The 7,322-nt window shown below is 30.2% G+C and overlaps 1 pseudogene; it reads left to right on the top strand.

The window, feature by feature from the left end:
* The first annotated feature begins 2,615 nt into the window (after window positions 1-2,615).
* On the top strand, window positions 2,616-4,740 carry LOC109818372 (ethylene-responsive transcription factor 1-like; annotated as a pseudogene).
* Window positions 4,741-7,322: the final 2,582 nt, after the last annotated feature.

The raw sequence follows: 7,322 nt of genomic DNA, 5'->3' as shown, positions 1-7,322 counted from the left end.
TCTCAGTGATCATCAACTATGTTATTTCTTAAAGGATAAAAAAATTGTTTAAAATCTTTTATTTTAATTTTATTGATTAGAAACTTTCAATAATTAGAAAATTCTTGGCTAACATACTATTCTTAATAATAATTTGAAGTAATTAAAAATTAAATAGTTTTATTTTTCATTAATATTTATTTTTAAAAGACAAAATATAATATATTTTTTTTTGCATAATACCATTCACTTTTAATTATTTCAAATATGAATATAATGGTAAGAGTCTCGTAAATGAGTTGAGTTTCACTTAATAAGGTTACAAGTTTAAGTCTTATAAATGGAAGGAAAAAGATGAGAGGAGAATTAACCAAAAATATTCGATCAAATTAATTACAAGTAAGGAAATATTTTATAGTAATAAAGTAATTATTAAAAAAAAGTGTAACATGTTGAAATAAATAGTTATAATTAGGGGTGTTTAAAATCGATTCTACCTAAATGAAAAATTACACATTGATTTAGAAAAATAAAAAAAACAATTGATAGAAAATTGTAAATTAATGGTTTGATTTGATTTTTAAATTTTCAAAATTACACAATTTAGTTTGATTTTTGGATTAGAACGTGAAATCGCTCTAAACCAAACCAAACCACACTAATTATAATTTTTTTGTTTCAAATGCATAGTATATGTATACAAAATAGACACAACATAAAGGATGCTTTATAAAATTGTAAGCTACTGAAATATGTTTTTCTCTCCAAATATACATTATAATATTTAATATTTTATAAAATTATAAGTTACTAAAATATATATGACAAAAAATATTTAATATGATAACTAAAATATATTAAAAAAATACTTTTACGAAAATAATAAGAGAAAAATTAGTATTAAATATATTAAGTGACCAAAATATTTTAGTATTTGTATATTATTAGTTTTACTTCTGATGTATAGTCTTAAACAAATAATATATTATTATATATTTTTAGTTTATTTTTTAATAAATATTTTAACAATCGCAACAAATCAAATTGCAAAAGACTAATTTGGTTTGGTTTGAATTTCATAATTCATTCAAATCGAACCAAAATAAATCGCACTTAATTTTCTTATTTAGTTTGGATGACTTTTAGAACAAAAATTAAATTAAATCACACCACAAATACCCCTAGTTACAACATTATGCTACCATATTGTGTATAAAAATAATTACAGTAGAGAAAAAAGAATATAGCTAGATAATATAAATTAGTTATATATTATGATTCAATCACAAATTATTATAAATAATAAGTTTATTAACTTTTAAAATATATAATTAAAAAGTCATAACAATTAAATTTCTAATTGATTTATGGTATAAAATTATTTTACATTCTGAGTATATATAATCATATTAGAAATGGCAAAAGGCTCACAAAATTTTGGTGGGTCAAATTAGGTAGGGGTGTGCAAAAAATCCAAATTGATCCGAATCAATCCATAACCGATCCGATCCGTATTGAAAAATCCTATCCATTTTGAAAAAAAATCCAAACCAAACCGCTTTATAAAATCGATTCAGTTATCCGATCCATTTTTACAAAGAGGATCGGTTCGGTTCGGTTTGGTTTTTAAAAAAAATTCGATCCATATATGAGTAAAAAGTGGATAACTACACCGCACCGTACCGATCCAATTTCAAGAAACTCAATCCATATTTTAAAAAAACCAAATCGATCCACTTTATAAAAAATGGATCGATTAACCGATCCACTTTTATAAAACGGTTCGGTTCGGTTTTTTCAAAAAATCGATCCATGAACACCCCTAAAATTAGGTAACCTAGGCCCCTACCTAGCGTACTCCGCCAAACTCCCTAGACCAAATAAAGGGTCAAGATAGGTTTGTTCGCAAACTCATATAATTTTTTTAATGTTAAGTTTAAATAAGTTATAGGAGATTTATTATGTGAGTAATATGTAATTTATTGTATAACAAATATGTTATGCAATTGATTCATTTACAATATGTTATTTGAGATTTTTCGTGCAACAAATTTATTGGAATAGTTATTATTATAATAATTACATATTTATTTTATCATGTAGCAAGTTTGAGAATTATTGTACAACAAATCAAATCAAATGTATTGTAATTTAAAATTTATTTTATTATTTAAGTGCACTAATTTATGCTAATTTATGAGTCTTTTAAATATTGAGAAAGAAATATATTTAAAGAAATATCCAAAATAAATATGTAAATTGTTTTCCTTTTTCCTCTTTTTTAATATTTTTGGCGGACTGACAGTGGTTTGGACCTAAATAGGTGACCTATTTTTCTATCTATAGTCATAATAACAATAACAAAATATTGTTGATTTGAATGATATTAAACTCGATCTTTTAAGTAAAATCTTAAATTTAAATATTTGTATAATATATATATATATATATATATATATATATATATAATATGGTTGGGAGGGAAAATTTCATTAAAGATTATCAATTAAAGATTATCAACCAAAGATTATCAACCAAGTTGCATGACAAAAATTTAGTAAGAGATACTTCATCCCAATGACAAAGTTATTCAACAATATCATAAAAGTCATTTTAAAAATAAATGTATAAAAACAATACGTAAAAACATCGTTATTGGTTAAGAAGTCACAACCACCAAAATCCAAGTCCAAGTGTTATTGGGATATAAACAACATGCATTATTATTCTTCAAGCACACAGACTCAGTTGCTTCCTAAAACCGCGATTCGCGAATCTATCTATCTCCTAAGAAACATGGCTAGTGATTTTCCTTCACATGTTCAATCATCCCAACTTGAACACGAACATGAACATCCTAATTCCCACATTCTGGCGAATGTTTCCGACCACAAAATCTTTCATGCATCCTCGTACAATCCGTTTCCGAGCCCCACCTGCATCCATGACGCGATGCAATCATGGGCATGCAAAACCGAAGCGCCCGCGGAAGCGCGTGAGGTGCACGCGCCTCCGATGTGGAAGCGCTTCCGGGGCGTGAGGCGGAGGCCGTGGGGGAAGTTCGCGGCGGAGATATGGGATCCGAGGAGGAAGAGTGGAAGGGTTTGGCTTGGGACATATGAGACTGAGGAAGAAGCTCTGGTTTGGCTTATGATAGAGCTGCTTTTAAGATGCGTGGTAGCAAAGCAAAGTTGAATTTTCCGCACTTGATTGGCTCCCACGCGCCACCGGAGAGAGTGGGAGTGGCGGCGGGCTCGAAGCGGCGGTCGCCGGAGCCTTGTTTGGCTGCCATGGAGCATGGATCACGGCCACAAGGGTCGAAGAGGAGGAGTAACCTAGCTGAGTTGCTTAATAGATTGGCCAAGAACAGAAGCCAAGTGTGTGTGTTCCAAACGAGGCACGTTAATTATGTTTGATCAATATGTGTTTGTTTGGGTATGTGTTTATAATGTTGATTGTGAGGATTGATTATGGTTAAAATTAGTTTTGAAGAAAATGTTATTATTGAATACTTTGAAAGAAAATTATTTTTGATCGAGTAATTACCAAAAACGTGTAATAGGCCAATCATAGGGTATAAGTGTAAAGATAAAATATGATCAAAATTGATTTTGAATTAAGTGGAACCAATTAATTTTATTTTAAGTTAGCAATTCAATAGCATAAATTTAAGTCATATAATGTTTAACTCAGCTCATCATTATGGTTCCGGTATTGATCCAAACATGCATTGAATCAATTCAACTATGCTAAATGATGAGGGTAAAAAATTAAACCCTTAATTTTGGGTTTTTAAATTTTTATAAAAATATTAATTAGTATGATTTATTTATTTCATAAGAGAGGTTAAGTAATTTTATTTTGCACAAATCTCATCTATAATTGTTTAAGTGCAGATGGTGATGTTGTTAATAAAAAATGAGAGTTTTATTTTAATAATATGTATAAATTATATATAAATGAGATTTACATTAAATATAAGTGCATGTTATCGAAGTAAAACTTAATTTTGATTGAAAAAAAGCATCAATTACATTTTAAAAAATATATACACAAATTTTCTCCTTTTATTTTATATATATTTTTAAGTCAGGTTCGGCGTGAGTCTTATCATTGATTAATTATTGATTATTAACAAAGTTATTTAGTTCAAACGAGTTCAATACTATATTTGCGTTAACTTATTCAATTCTCACATTCTAATAAACATAATGTTCCTGCGTGAGAACACTCGTCTCCTTACTAACTCCTTTCTTAGCTGCCTTCGAGTCTTTCCGAATCTTCCATGCCGACCGAATTACTAACTCCGAATGGTGGGGAGGGTACCTGCAAAGGCACTCCGACGATCAAGTCAGTGTTCGGTTTAGAGCAATAAATGTGCTAGTGGGAATAGTAACGTACCTCATTTATGTCACATCACCTGTATATTTATAGTGACATGTTTGGGCCTGGTGGGCCTTCATTCTTGGGATGTGGGTAATACGTGACTTAACCTTAATCCTGTCTTAATCTGGCCTGGTGATTAGTATCTTAGTAGGTATTTGGTTTGCCACGTGTTCACCATGGGTTTTTCACTATGTTTTCGGCTAAGCATAAGGCCGAAGGGGTGTTCGGCCAAGCTTGGGACCGAAGGAGTGTTCGGTCAAGCTTGGGGCCGAAGGGGTGTTCGGCCAAGCTTGGGGCCGAAAGGACGTTCTTGAGTAACCACTTCTCTTTGGGTCTTTCCTAAGGGACTAAAAGAGTGTTCGGCCTAGTCTGAGGCCGAGGGGGTGTTCGGCTAGGTATGGTGCCGAGGGGGGGTGATGTGGTTCATCGGTTCGGGCCCCCCTCTCGGCCTATCGTCTGACCGAGGGGGTGCCAAATGGTATGGCTCTTCGGTTCGGGCCCCCCTCTCGGCCTATTGTCTGACCGAGGGGGTGCCACATGGTATGGCTCTTCGGTTCGGGTACCCCTCTCGGCCTATTGCGTGACCGAAGGGGTACCCACCGGTACACATAACATGACTAAAATGTTTGTTGCATTTCTTGTTTAACCACATTTGAAAGTGGTGAACTTATAGAATTTTAATTAATTGGATTTTGCCTTAAAAAGAAACGACATTTGAAAGTGATAACGTACACAGTTTTGAGTGAAACAAATCTAAGAATTCAATCATTTCCTTAATTCATCGTAACAAAATTTATTATTAACGATAATTATTTAATAACAATAAATTAATTATTTATATTTTATTATCTAATAAAAATATTAATAATTAATAAATAATAATCATTAAAAATATTTTATACTATATTAAAATTTACTATTAACAATAATTATTTAATAATAATAAACTAAGTATCTCTATTTTATTATCTAATTAAAATATTAATGACTAATAAATAATAGTTATTAAAAATATATTTATAATAGTAATTATTGAAAATGACCAGTAACAAAGTAAGAGCAATTTTTAGTTTATTTTATTAAGAAAAATTTAAGTCTTACATCAACTAGATATCAAATAATTAAAGAGTATATAAATGGATGATAATTTTCACCTAACAAACTGATTTTGTAGGGTTAAGTCAGACTCATAACTCACTATTTTAAGATAGTATAAGATCATCCACCTATTATTACCAAGCTCAATAGTGTTAAATTTGAGAAGATGTTTTGGGAAAATCTAAGTCACACATCAATTATAGATATAAAATAATTAAAGAGTATATAAATAGAGGCAACCCTCACCTTACAAGTCTTATACCGACTAGAGATAAAACAATTAAATAATAGTATATAAGCTAGAAATCCTTTTTTAAAGGAAAAACTTAAGTCTCATATTGACTAGAAATAAGAAAATTAAAGAGTATATAAGTAAAGAGCAACCCTAACCTCATAAGTTTCACATTAATTAGAGATAAAACAATTAAAAAGTATGTAAACTAAGAATTATTTCTTAAATTTTTAGTAGCAATAGTAAAAATTATTAAATGCTAGTAAAAAGTGTCATAAAAACTCATACATTTTTCTTAATCATTATAAGGATCTTTACCAACATATAAAATAATTATTGATAAATGTTGTAGAATATTTTATAACCATTTTTATTGCAACTAAAAATAATATTAAATATCACTAAAAATTCATTTTATTGTAATAATTGTTAAGTACTCCCACCATTTTGAACTTATAACATCAGTGGTTAGTGGTTAGTGTGTAATTGTCGTTGAAGTAGATATTTTGTCTTGGACTTGGAATACGAATAATTTTCATCATCATCAAGTTTTGTAAAAAAGAAAAGAAAAAGAAAGAAAAATAAATTGCCATTTTTGAATTATGTTAAGTAAGAGATTGAGTAGTAAAAAATTAATGAAATTTTCAACAAATTGAATCATATATTAAATTAAATTAAATTAAATTGTTCGAATTTTATATAAAAGACTTTTAAAATTAGTTATTTTAGATTTTTAAATCAACTGTTTGTCTAATTTTTAGGGTTTAGGGTTTGTCCAATTTAAAAGAACCACTTTTATAAATTTAAACTTTTTAAAATCGGTAAGAATCGATTTTAAAAGTCAAATTTTAAAATCAATTATAAATGCAATAATAGGTAGGAAAGCTCCCCATCAAAAATAGACCTTCCAACTCCAACAATCACTTCAACGATTTCGACAATACTTGCTCCACCCTTTACATTAGCACCTCTTCTATCCATACCCATAGTCCCCTTCTCTCCTTCTTCTACAACAACCTCACCAAACCAATGCCCTTCGCCATAACTGCCATATCCTCTTAATGGAACACCCACCTCTGTCACCCTTATTGACTACAAGTTCAAATTCTTTGCCTAGTTCAACTCTTCTATTTTAGTTGGGTCTACTTCAATGATCTTTTCCTCAATGACCAAATCTACCCAATGAAGCTCTCCATCCACCTCAAAGTACCCCAAGTTTTGGCCCCTTTATTACATGTAGAAGAAGAAGTTAAGGATGAGACCATTAGCATCAATGTCATCCAAGGCAGAGATCGGACAAGCCCCTTGGTAGAAAGATTAGATCAACATCCCCTCTTAGGACCAACACGCCTTTGAATTGGGTCGAACACGAGGACCACATTCCCTATAACCATAACCATAACCAAACCCTATGGAACCAAATTGTAACGACCCACCCTAGACCGTCACATCCAAAACTAACCAAAATAAAATAATATATAATAAGGAAAATAGAACAAGGGCCAGCTACGCTAGAGTGTAAATATACAATAATATATACATTGTTTTCCAAAATATATAACATATTTTTATAAAAGGGTCATCATTCGTAAGTAAGATTATACAGTAATCCAAAAAGATAATATAA

Source organism: Cajanus cajan, chromosome 5 (assembly GCF_000230855.2).
Source record: "Cajanus cajan strain Asha chromosome 5, NIPB_CcT2T_4, whole genome shotgun sequence".
NCBI classification, from domain to species: domain Eukaryota; kingdom Viridiplantae; phylum Streptophyta; class Magnoliopsida; order Fabales; family Fabaceae; genus Cajanus; species Cajanus cajan.
Note: the sequence above shows the minus strand (reverse complement) of the source record. Positions and strands in the feature narration are given on the sequence as shown.